An 11,955-nucleotide genomic window follows, 5' to 3' on the forward strand; every position below is an offset into this window, starting at 1 on the left:
ATAAACCATATCTCAGGAAGTACTCAACCGATTTCAATGAAATTCGGTATATAATATTTTCTTAACACCCTGGTGACATGTACCAAATATAGGTGAAATCGGTTCACAACCACCCCTGAAATCTCGATTATCACTTTATCATGCGAGAGTATAAAATGTTCGGTGACACCCGAACTTAGCTCTTCCTTACTCGTTAGATATGCCTAAGTTTTATTCTCTATACGAGGGAAAGTATCGCGAATTTTGTGCTTCATAAGAAAGTAATTTTATATTCCTGGGTATCTATTTTATCTCCTTCAAAGTAATCAACCCCAGGTTTATTGTACCTCTGGTAGCATGTTTTTAATCTCCAAAGCACTTCAAAAGTAATCTTTTGAAATTTTGCTTAGCTCCTCCCTCAATGCAGTGTCTATCACCTCAGGCTTTCATGGACCTCTACAGTTTTGGGAACAAACAGAAGTCACAGTTCTCTTGGTCTTGGTCTGAGGAAATTAAGGCGTTTCAGGCGGCAGCTTCCATTGCAATGAATAAGTTTTGGTTTCCATGTCACAGCCATAAGCCCATCAATCATCAGTTATGACCTCGTGGAGCAGATCGGGATCATCAAGGACTGAGTCCAACTATCTCCTGAGCAAATTTTGTTTAGCTCCTCCTCCAATGCAGTTTTCATCTCCACAAGCAAAGTTTAGCGTTATCCTTTCATTGGCCTTTTCAGTTTTGCAGCAGAGCAAACAAAAGTCGCAGGGGTCTTGGTCTATGAAAACCGGGGCGTTTCTGGCGTTAACTTCTATTGGGATGAATGAGCTTTGGTTTTGAAATACCGTGACTATAAACCGATGAATGGTCACCAGTTATGACCCAATACATGTATACTGCAAGTTAGGTTAACCTTTCTGGTAGTATGTGGTTTGCCACATCTATGTCGTTTTTTGACTTACTTTTTCTCAGATCTACATTTACATATTTCATAAAATCAGAACTTTAAACATTTTTCACTTCTTCTCTTTATTCTATAAAAGTTAGTTCATCGGTTTGAAGAATATTAACAAAGTAAAAGAGAGAAAGAGAACATCACAGCAGACTTGGGTGGAAATCGAACCAATATATGAGAAATTAAAACCAAGAATTTTTAAAATTTAATTCTTGGTATTGCTGTCTTGAACGGCCTCACCGCCTGACCAAGTAGATCCTCTCGTTTTGTATTAATCTTTATGAAATTTTCTTTGATCTATAGTATTTATTAGTATGAAAAAATTAATTTTACTGCGTCAAGATAAAAATAACTGTTCATACCAATCTTTAAAGATTATTTTCGGACAACACAGCCACCGAATTCCACAGACCGGGATCCCAATGAATTTTGATTGTTCTCAAAACTGAAGAGTCCAAAAATTAGGCAAACCAGCTTCGAGACACTGTGCATCAGCTTAACTGGAGACATATAAATTTATGTACAGATCTTGAAATAACCATGCCACATATTACATAAACGGTTGCAAATGGCATGAACGTAAAACTTTCATCTTCTTCAAAGAGATTAACAACGAGTTGATGGAGTCTTTTATGAGTCAATTAAACATGTACACTGCACAAAAAAGCAACAAAGTACTGAGACGTAAAACAAAAGGCTTTTCAAAATTGAAAAACAATCGATACAAAAAAAAATAAAAAATCATCAGGAAAATCAAAAAAAAAAAAAATTGAAATGAGGTCTAAATGATAAATGAGGAATGTAATAGTCAGTCGGTGAGTCACCACATGTATCTAAATAGAAATGTGGCACATTTACGAAACAAATAAAAGTTGATGAGCATTAAATTAGCGTTGCAATCAATAATCGTTTAATATGCAAAACAAAACAATGGAAATTAGAAATATTTGGCTGTGAAACTCAGACAGTTCGTGGAACACAAAAAATTACCAAAATTAGATAAGCCAGTGTGGCAAATGCATTAAGGCATAAATTCGAAATTATAAACATAAATATGCACATGTATTGTTGTAACGCCAGGTGGAAGCTCACCTTTGTAGCATTCGAAGTTTTATGACTGTAACGAATAATTTACAGTTGCACTTCCGCTATTACAATTTTATATTGATTTATAATAGAGAAATTTTTTCAAATTTCGCTTCCAAAACGACTGGTGGCCAGAAACTAATGTAATGGGGAAAATCCACGGATACTAAAATTGTGACATACATATAAGCAGTAATTTGGTGGGCTACATATTGTAACCTTCCAATTGAAAAATTAAGATAATGTTTTCCATATCGTGTGAAGGGAACTCAAATGATACAGGAGCTGAAGCAGCTCCCATAACTTTAATTCAAGTCTCAAAGACCCTAAATTTTTCCAGAATACCAAAAGTGTATTTTAACGATATTCTAGAATTATTAGTCAAATAGTAACTAATTTTCTGTTTGAGCAATGTTCTCTAGAGTTGGGTTTTGTTTTTTTGGAACTTTATTCATTTTTCGAACGTTTTGCTACATTTGCTTGGATTTCGATCTTCTGGTTGGTAGGGTAATATTTAAAAAAAAAAAATTTATTTTATTTGCATTTTCTGTTCCCTTATACCCTTAGAATTAATGTAGAAACCCACATTACCATTGGAAGGTTTCAAAAAGGCTCAAAAATAATAATACCGCTCGACGTTCGGAGCACTCAGAGCGCACACATCAAACTTTAAACGCGTTTTTCTTAAAACACACCTTTTTAAACTGGCGGACATGATTCCGGTCGAACTACTCAACCGATTTGCTTAATTTTTTTTTTTAAATATTTACAAAACGCCTGGCTACTAAATTCATAATTTTTTATAATTTTCTAACAATGTTATGACAAAATTTATGTAAAAACACGTGGAGATCAATATTTTTTCATGAACCTAGTAGAGACGATAACCATTCACGTACTTTTTAAGAATAAATTGGGTTTTTGTGTTTCAGATGATCCAAACATGAGAAATCGTGTCCGCCAGTGAAAAAACGACAGCTGTCATCAAAAAATTCCAAAAAAATTTCTTTATACACTCTGCGATATACCTCATGATATGTGAAAAAAGCTCCATTGTAGAATAAAAATGTCTATGAAAAAAGAATTTCAAAAAACCAAAATGCGCGAACTACATTAACTCAGCGACTGTATATGTTATGTATGTTTTTGGAAAAATTTGTTTCGTTCACAGGAGATATATATTATAACCCTCCAACTTTTCGATATCATTTTTAGAACTCTCGCAACATGTTGCTAGTATTCTGACACTCTCTTTAGCGTTTGACACCTTAGTGTATCCTACTGGCTTTGAGTCTTACAAGTTGCAAGAGTACTTGTATAAAGCAGCATTATTTTAAGATCTGAGAACGGGAGATGGTTGCTGAATGTCAGATCTGGAGAAAATGGTGGATGCGGAACCAATTCAAAGCCCAATTCTTGGATTTCGGTCATCGTTTTCACTGACTTCTGACGTCGCATTATCTAAAAGAAATATTTTTCTTCAAATGCTAGCATTTTTCAACGATTTCCTCCTTCAAACATTTTAATACAGACGTCATAACCTTGCCAGCCGACTGTTGCATTCTTCCACCCTTTAGAGTGGATTCACCTTGACAGACCACTCGGATTACAGTCGATTGAACTTCGAAGTGAAATGATAGAGACATGTTTCATCCATTGTCTCATATCAATTCAAAAATTCGGATTTTTTATGCTTGAACATCTCCAAACACTGCTCCGAATCATCAATTCGTCATTGTTTTTGGCAAGAGTTGAACTCGCGCGGAACACCCACTTTGCACAGAGCTTTCTCACAAACAAATATTCGTGAGTGATATGGTGTACACGTTCAATTGATATCTATAGTTTGCTGTTATGCCGAACAACTTCAATTTACGCTCATCCAGATATATTTTGTGGTCTTTTTCGATGTTTTCGTCAGTAACAGTTTCTTTAGGGTGTCCACTGGCTGAAGCGTCCTCGATGCTTATTTCGAACTCAGCCAACCACTTTTCAACGGTTGAGTCCAGGACCCAAATAATATTAATCGATACCTTGGCTTCAACAATATTTTCTAACCACAAAAACAATATGTTATCAACACGCAAAACTTTTCATCATTTTTTTTTTTTTTTGTTTTCAAAATATAATTCAGAAACTAATGATCCGACAGCTTTCAACTTCATATACGCGTCGTTTGAAGAGTTAGGGCTAACTAGAAATACTATCTACCATTTAATACGATCTATACGTCCGAGGTCTCTGAATACAAATTATATGAGTAATTCCTTTCCAGTTACGATGCAGACTGAGATAAATGTTATGATAAGGTATTTCCTTATTTCAAATTCACTTTAGTATTTTCGGTTATACAATCTTTCCAGATTCTGGATATTTCAGCCATTTTCATCTTTGTTTCGGTTTTAATGTCGACTTCTTAGGGTCAAGTGTCCTAAGTCGTAAAGCATATATGTATGTATAATATTCCCTCTGTAAAGCGGTTTTAATTACTCCCATTTTACATAATTTTACTATTATGCTTAACAAAAACTTAGTCGTATTTTAAGTCTCAAGACCGCAAAAATAGGTCTGAGGAGTTTTTATCGGTACGCAGCAGGTGTCCAGTTAACTCCTACGTTAAGCTTTCTTTTAATTGATGTCGTCATTAAGCTATCGAGTAGCAAGTTATATTCCATAGGACCTTGCAAATATCCCATTCAATGAAGAGGTAGAATGTTTAGGAAGGCTAGAATATCAGAGTCTTATAAAATGTATAATTCGTTCATTGATATTGCCCAGAATAGAATTGGGTAACAAAAATCTAATATAACAGTTAGTATCTATGGTGGCTTTGACACTGACTAAGTTGAACTAAAGTTTCAAACTGACGTCGGGACTAAATACGAGTCCGCGGACTGAAAAGATAGATATGATATGGCCATATTTCCTCTGTTCTCTATTCAACTTTTAATTTTAAATTTAACAATGAGAGCATATATTCTTATAAAGAATTATACCAGCCTCTATCTTTTTGCTAATAAATATTATTTAAGCGAATATGTCTTCAGCCTTCATTGGTCCAATTTGGTTGGAGTTCCGCCAAAGCTTGCTCTCCTTCCAAAGTTGGTAGCTGGAGGTGTAAAGATAAAAATTAGTAAGTTAAAAATATTTGTCAGGCTTGCATAAATAAATCATGCTGCACTTATGAGGCAAGCCAAATTGAAGTAGGAGCACTTAATCTAAACATATGTACTAGCACTCGTAAGCTGAACTCAGCTATGTACATTGATTCATGGAGGCTACAACATCGGAAGAGGAATGTTTGAGCACATTTATGTTTTCTTATATTTTTTTTCGTCGCATCTAGCTCATTTCAACTTGAAGACAACTATGCTTACACATCTTGCGGTGTACAAAATTTACATACTCTTCTGCAGGTGGCTCCAATCTACTCCGTATGGCGCTATTACGATTGCCCAATATTTAATCGCCAGCACATAAACGAAGATCCATTTAAGAATGTCTACAACACCAATAACTTTATTAGAGAAACGCATAATCATCGAATCGCCAAATTCCAGCGCAACATTTGTGGCAGTCGCTGCGCCTAGCAGAGCCGGCAGACGTTACATGGTTTTGTACGCCTCGAATGATTAGCCATTAGCCGCTGGTAAACGTGTGTGGATGCAACAATCAATTTGCGATTGCAACATGCCGTTAAATGCAATTTATCACAAAAAAGCACACTGTGTAGATAGCGGCGCGATATTGCCGGCATAGAGTGCACCGAAAAAGGCGAAACGACCTGCGCAGCCCACTGCCGAACGCACAGACATGCGCACGCATGCGCAACATACGCTCGGAGGCAGGCATTTCTTAATTGCCGTTGTTGTATTTTAATGCAACTCCTATTTTTTTCATATAGAAATCCGATTACGAAAAAGAACAGGAAATTCTGCATGCAACACACGCACACTTGCAGCCTGTCATAATTCGGGGAACAGGCACTAATTTAGAGTGGCAGGCAACAGCCTTAAAGCTGAATGAGTTCTTGTGATTTTTTTCTTTTTTTCATCGCAGAGAATTAGGTGCAAGTCCATATGGTCCAACGTGAATAGAATGTATAGAAGACTGTGAACTCGTACTCTATCATTGCCCTCGGTTTTCAAATACAGGAAAAAAGATGAAGAACTACACTCGAGCAGGAAAATTTGACGCCACTTGTGTGCGAGTCCTCTGTAAAATGGAAAGCCGTCAGCGAATCGGTAGCTCTAATTATGATAAAATTGAGAGATTTACAATAGATTAGGCGTCACTTCTTCTCTCCCATGAAGTAATACTTAGTCCAGTGGTCCCATAGGAAAGACATGAGCTAAGGTTTAGCGCATTAAAGTTCCGCACTCCGGCTTTCCATGCTTCCTCGTGCTATAAAAAAGCTAAATCGGCTCAGCTCGTCATCCTCATCTTTTATATATAAATATATATCCACCTTTTTCTTTCCGATGTTACCCTGTGCTGGGTACAATAACAAGAAATGTGCAGGAAGCTGCCCGCGTGCCACCTGTGCTCAACACTTGCACTGTTATTGCTCATGTTGTTGTTGTTGCTGTTATTGTTGCACCGCATTAAGTGCAATTTAAGCGCATCATCATTATGGCAACTGCGCTGCAAAGTAACAACAACAATACATGTTTATTACTACCACAAAATGCGTGCGCGTACGAGTAAGTGGCAACAATCTACTTAAGTGCGTTGCAACAGCAGCAACACCACACCGCCACAACGGCACTCGCCATTCTCTCCACTTAACGTTGCGGCCAATTAGTAAAATTTTGCACGCATTTTTTAAACAACTCTGTTTTGTTTTTGTTTTTTCTTCATCCACCATCCATTCACATTGCTCGCAAGTGGCAACACCGCTGACTGACACTTATTATTAGTTGTTATTGTTGTTGTGGTTGCATCTTTTTTACGATTATTTCTGCCGCTGCAGTTATTTTCATGCCTTGAGCGGTGGTCAGCGTCTTTCTTGCAATTTTCTGGTTGGCGTTGTTTTCTGATTTCTGTTTGTTGTTGCTGTTGCTGTTGTTGGCGCCTACCGCTGTGACGTAATTGCAATTTGTATAAATTTTACGTTATTGGCGTGACTCGTCCACAGCGCTGTGGTATGCCACAAAAACAGCAATTTCCGTTAGTAATTGTGCGGTTTGTTCGAGCGTTGTGACATTAAGAAAGTGTGGTTGCAACTGAAGATGGCGCTCTACAGTGTTTGGGTTCTTAGTGGAGATTTTGTATGTTTTTAATCTTGTGTTTTATGAGAGTTAAGTTCTTACTTAATGAATTTTTCCTTAACTGAGTTTCATCGAGGCTTTATGCTCCACTAAATTGTGGCCGTTCTAACCATCAAAATTTCTTGTGAAGCTCTTTTTCTGTACAGGTCATTATATGCATGGTCTCAAAGTTGGGTTAAGTTGTTATAATTCTGGAATATAACTGAAGTCGTGAGAACTTCTTCTTCTTCTTTACTGGCGTAGACACCGCTTACGCGATTATAGCCGAGTTAAGAACAGCACGGCAGTCGTTTCTTTGTTTCGCTACATGGGGCCAATTGAATATTCCAAGCGTAGCCAAATCCTTCTCCACCTGGCCCATCCAACGGAGTGGAGGTCTTCCTCTGCTTTCCCTGGCGGGTACAGCGTCGAATACTTTCAGAGCTGGAGTGTTTTCGTCCATTCGGACAACATAACCTAGCCAGCGTAGCCGCTTTCTTTTAATGCGCTGAACTTTATCAATGTCGTCTCAGATCTTATACAGCTCATCGTTCCATCGAATGCGATATTCGCCGTGGCGAACGCGCAAAGCACCATAAATCTTTCGCAAAACCTTTCTCTCGAAAACTCGCAACGTCGACTTATCAGTTGTTGTCATCGTCCAAGCCTCTGCACCATATAGCACTACGGGAATTATGAGCGACTTATAGATTTTGGCTTTTGTTAGTCGATAGAGGACTTTACTTTTCAAATACCTAGTCGTGAGAACTATTAAAGTTTTTCTTGGATCACTTTTACATCAGAATCATCGAGATTTTCAAGGTCATCTCAAAAACCAATAGCTAGAAATCTTTGCTTAAAGTTTTATTTGAACCAGTTTCAATTTAAGCTAAGTCAAATCTTTTGATTGTCAAGGAATCTATCTACAAAAATTTCTAAATATGTGAGGTCTCACTTTAAACACTTTTGTGGCAAGCTTTGCATTTTCGATTCGCGTTTTGGTGCTTAAGTCAGAGATCTTACTGGCATCGTTGGAATATCGGAAGGATCAGTGAAAATCATGTTGAAGGTTCATTTGGGCTTAAGAAAAGTGAAAGCTCGATTGGTTCCAAAATCACTAAATTTCTTTTAGAAAAGTGTCACGTTGAGGTCTGGGAAACAATGCTTTCCGACTACCAGGATGTCATAAAATGGATTATTACCGGCAATGAGTCTTGGATCTATTCTTATAAGCCGAAAACAGACGATCAATCGGCCGAATATTGTGACAAAAGTGAGCCGTAGCCAAAAACACCACGTTAAAGCAGGTCAAAAAACAAAGTAATTTTGAGAGTTTTCTCCATTTATCAAGATGTTAACTAGGAATACTATTACTACTATTCGTAAAAAAAGTCACCACTTCAACACGATAATGCACCGTCGCTTACTGCACTAATTCTTCGTGAGTTAGCAAACTCAAAAAACCGCTTCTGGGAAACCGTTTAGAAGCCATAAAACTTGAACCGCTACGCACAACTGAAAGCTACTCCGAAAATTGACTTTAACAACTATTTCTAGGATTGGAGAAAACTTTGGTTCAAGTGTATTGGAGTCAAGGTGGATTACTTTGACGAGTACGACATAGATTTTGAAGGATAAATTAAGAATTTTTAAAATTATGAACAAAGTCTTACTATTTTCTGTTCATATGGGCCTCGGCATTGTCCAAAGTTGACCTAATTATGTCTTCAATATCAATAAAAGAAAATCTCCATTTAGGATAATAAAAAACCTGTCCGGTGTAATCACTTACACCCAGAAAAATTCTGTTCGACCAATGGAAAAATGTGTATACTTCTTCAGACGAATTTACGCATAGCCTGATGAAGATACCAAACAATTATGAAAAGCACAAGAGATTTCCGTATTACGGAGTCTTACTATTCATTTTAATTGGCCGTTTGAATTTGTAGACAGTTTCTAACAGAATGTGACAGGAACTTTTAGCTAGGACCTCAACAACGTCTTTCAGAATATAGGAAGGAACTATATAGTGTTCAATGAATTATGATTTGGAAAACAAAAAATGCATAAAATTATTCAATAACATATAATATAAAGTCTTTTTGGGGATTGTTTCGATAATGATGATCAATTAGTTGATTTTTTCCCTCACTATTTTTATTATTATTTTGTTATTCTTGTTTACTAAAATTTATTTATTTATTTTTCCTTTTTTCAGGTAAGTTTGATGATTCCTATTGTCTGTCGCTTATTCGGAATTATATGATAGATGTAACAAATACGTGAAATTTTTGTTTATGGTAACTATATTTAATAACTCTGTGAAGTAATAAAAATATCTTGTTTATATACCCAAGTAATTTTGGGAAAATTTCATTAACTATATAGTCCTCGATTTTGAAAGAATAGTCTGTCAAAATGAGAAAAATTTCGGCACGCTTTGGGATTTTAGTATTTTTACTTAATTGGATTAGAATATTGAGGGATGGCAAATATGCTATAACGGCCTCCAAAGCTAAGAGAATAGCGAATCGAACACATAACAAAGTAGAAAGCAATTCTAGTGCTAAAAATTGTGCTGTATAACAGTGATGTTGCTTTCACATGTAGCGAGCGGTGCAGTGGCGAAGATGGCCGTATTCCAATGAGGACGTCCTGCATCGTTCGGAATAATAGGGAAAAATTCTAGGTCTTGATTTTTAGGCTAGTATGGCAAAACATCCTAACCACTGCTTTCTGAATTGTTTTTAACCAGTCTTACGTTTTTCGACATTCGCTCGCTTCAAATTGTTTCCGATAGCATACACTATTCAGGTTTTCGCATGGTTTCAGAAGTTCATAATGCAGCACGCATGTCTAATCCCACAAAATATAGCGTTACCTTGACGTTATAGATATTTGCTCTTGGTTTCGCCACTTTTGTTATGTGCTTTTGTACACATTTACAGATCGCAATATTATAATAATAGATCCATTCTCACACCAGTCGCACTCCGACGCAAAAGCCACTTATTTTTGTAGCTTCCCAATGCTTGTTTTGTTCGCTTAAACCAATTAATATTCAAATTATGATATCTTTTGGCGAACCAAACGAATCTAGTTATACTATAGACCCAGTATGTGTGACATTACTATCAGAACCATTAATAACTATCTTGGCGATTAATGTCTCCGAATAACGTGCACTTTCGCGACTTTACGACTCTATATACATATATATAATATCAAAAGCTGGCGACATCCAAGTCATCTGGTTAGGCCGCAAGTAGTGACAAGTTTGCCCTACCAATCTGTTTTTGACGGGTTCTAGGGTTCTCAACGCATCTTTTATTAAATTCAGATATTTTTTTTACATATTTTGTCAAAATGTTAACAGATTTAAACAGGGTTAAAGACAATTTCTGCTATAGTTCTGTGAAAGGAAATTTCTATTTTAAATTTTTGAGTTCGGAACTCGAGTCTACTGTTGAAGAGCAGTACACTAAATCGTGCCGTTATCTTACTTTTATATGGGCAAAACATTTCAGATTTCAACTGAGAATATGGATATATATATATATGGATATCTGAGCTCCGATGAAGCTGGGTTTTAGCAAAAAAATTATGCTGGAAAGAAAGTAAAATTTTCGAAAAGAAGAATAAGAAGAACAAAGCTTCAATACTTCTTATGGTCACCCAAAATGCAAAATAACTTGAAATCATTTTGAGTTTTGGTTATAAAGTGCTTATTTATTGGTTATATATTAGTTATATATTGGTTATACATATAACGGTTATTTTATTTGAGTTTTAATTTGCTTGATGATACGCTATTTTGCATTTTAGGTGCCAATATATTCATCTGAAACAATTTCTACTTCTCTTTCAATCGATTTTAATAAATTTTTACAATTGTAAATATTATACATTTAAATATACAAACGAACAATTGAGTATTTCGCATAATTGTGCACGCCTCTCATTCAATAAATCTCTCAAATATTTCACGAATTCCCCACCGTTTCTACTTCACGCTTCACACCGTCGGGTGCGCGCACATAATTGAAATTTAAGTGTTTCGCGCATGCGCGTCATACACGATTGGAATTGTCATTAATTTCGTTACGACTGATTAACTTTTGATTTATTTTCATTTTACGGACTTTTTTCCACCCATTTTGTTGTTTGTGTACAAATTGCTGGTAGCAAATAACGCCAAGCCTACCGGCTACCACTTTATTGCAACAATTACGCCCCACTCATGTCCGCATGCGATTCGTTACAGTGAGCAGCAAAGAAATATACGCAAGTGTATGTGTTTAAATATGTATGCATGTATGTATGTACGTTTGTAGGTAAATATGTATGAAAAAATTTCGAAGAGCAGCCAATTTTGGTAGTTGCGGTTAGTCAGTCTCCGCGGCTGGCATTCCCAGTGGCGGCAGGAGCCATCTGCATGCATAAAATGCAGTTAATAGCCAGTGCCTGGCAAGCGAAGACAGATGTGGCAGGTCATATATGTAATTGCAGCTGCAGTGTGCGGAGCAAATTTTTGCAGTTTTTTACCGTTATGTGTTTTGTATTTTTTTTTACTTTTTTTCTATTTTTTTTTTTATATATTTTTTTATTTTTTTTTTTCCTGAGTTTTCTTTTACCAAAATTTCAATCTTTTCTCCCCTCTGCGTGCATTACAAGCACACATTTGCA

At 36.4% G+C, this 11,955-nt stretch overlaps 1 protein-coding gene across 3 annotated transcripts in view; it reads right to left on the reverse strand.

Moving 5' to 3' along the window:
- Positions 1 to 11,955, reverse strand: part of LOC108972234 — a 39,750-nt gene that overhangs the window by 15,997 nt on the left and 11,798 nt on the right. The window lies entirely within an intron of this gene.

This window comes from Bactrocera latifrons, unplaced genomic scaffold, assembly GCF_001853355.1.
Source record: "Bactrocera latifrons isolate USDA-ARS-PBARC rearing strain unplaced genomic scaffold, ASM185335v1 scaffold_39, whole genome shotgun sequence".
NCBI classification, from domain to species: domain Eukaryota; kingdom Metazoa; phylum Arthropoda; class Insecta; order Diptera; family Tephritidae; genus Bactrocera; species Bactrocera latifrons.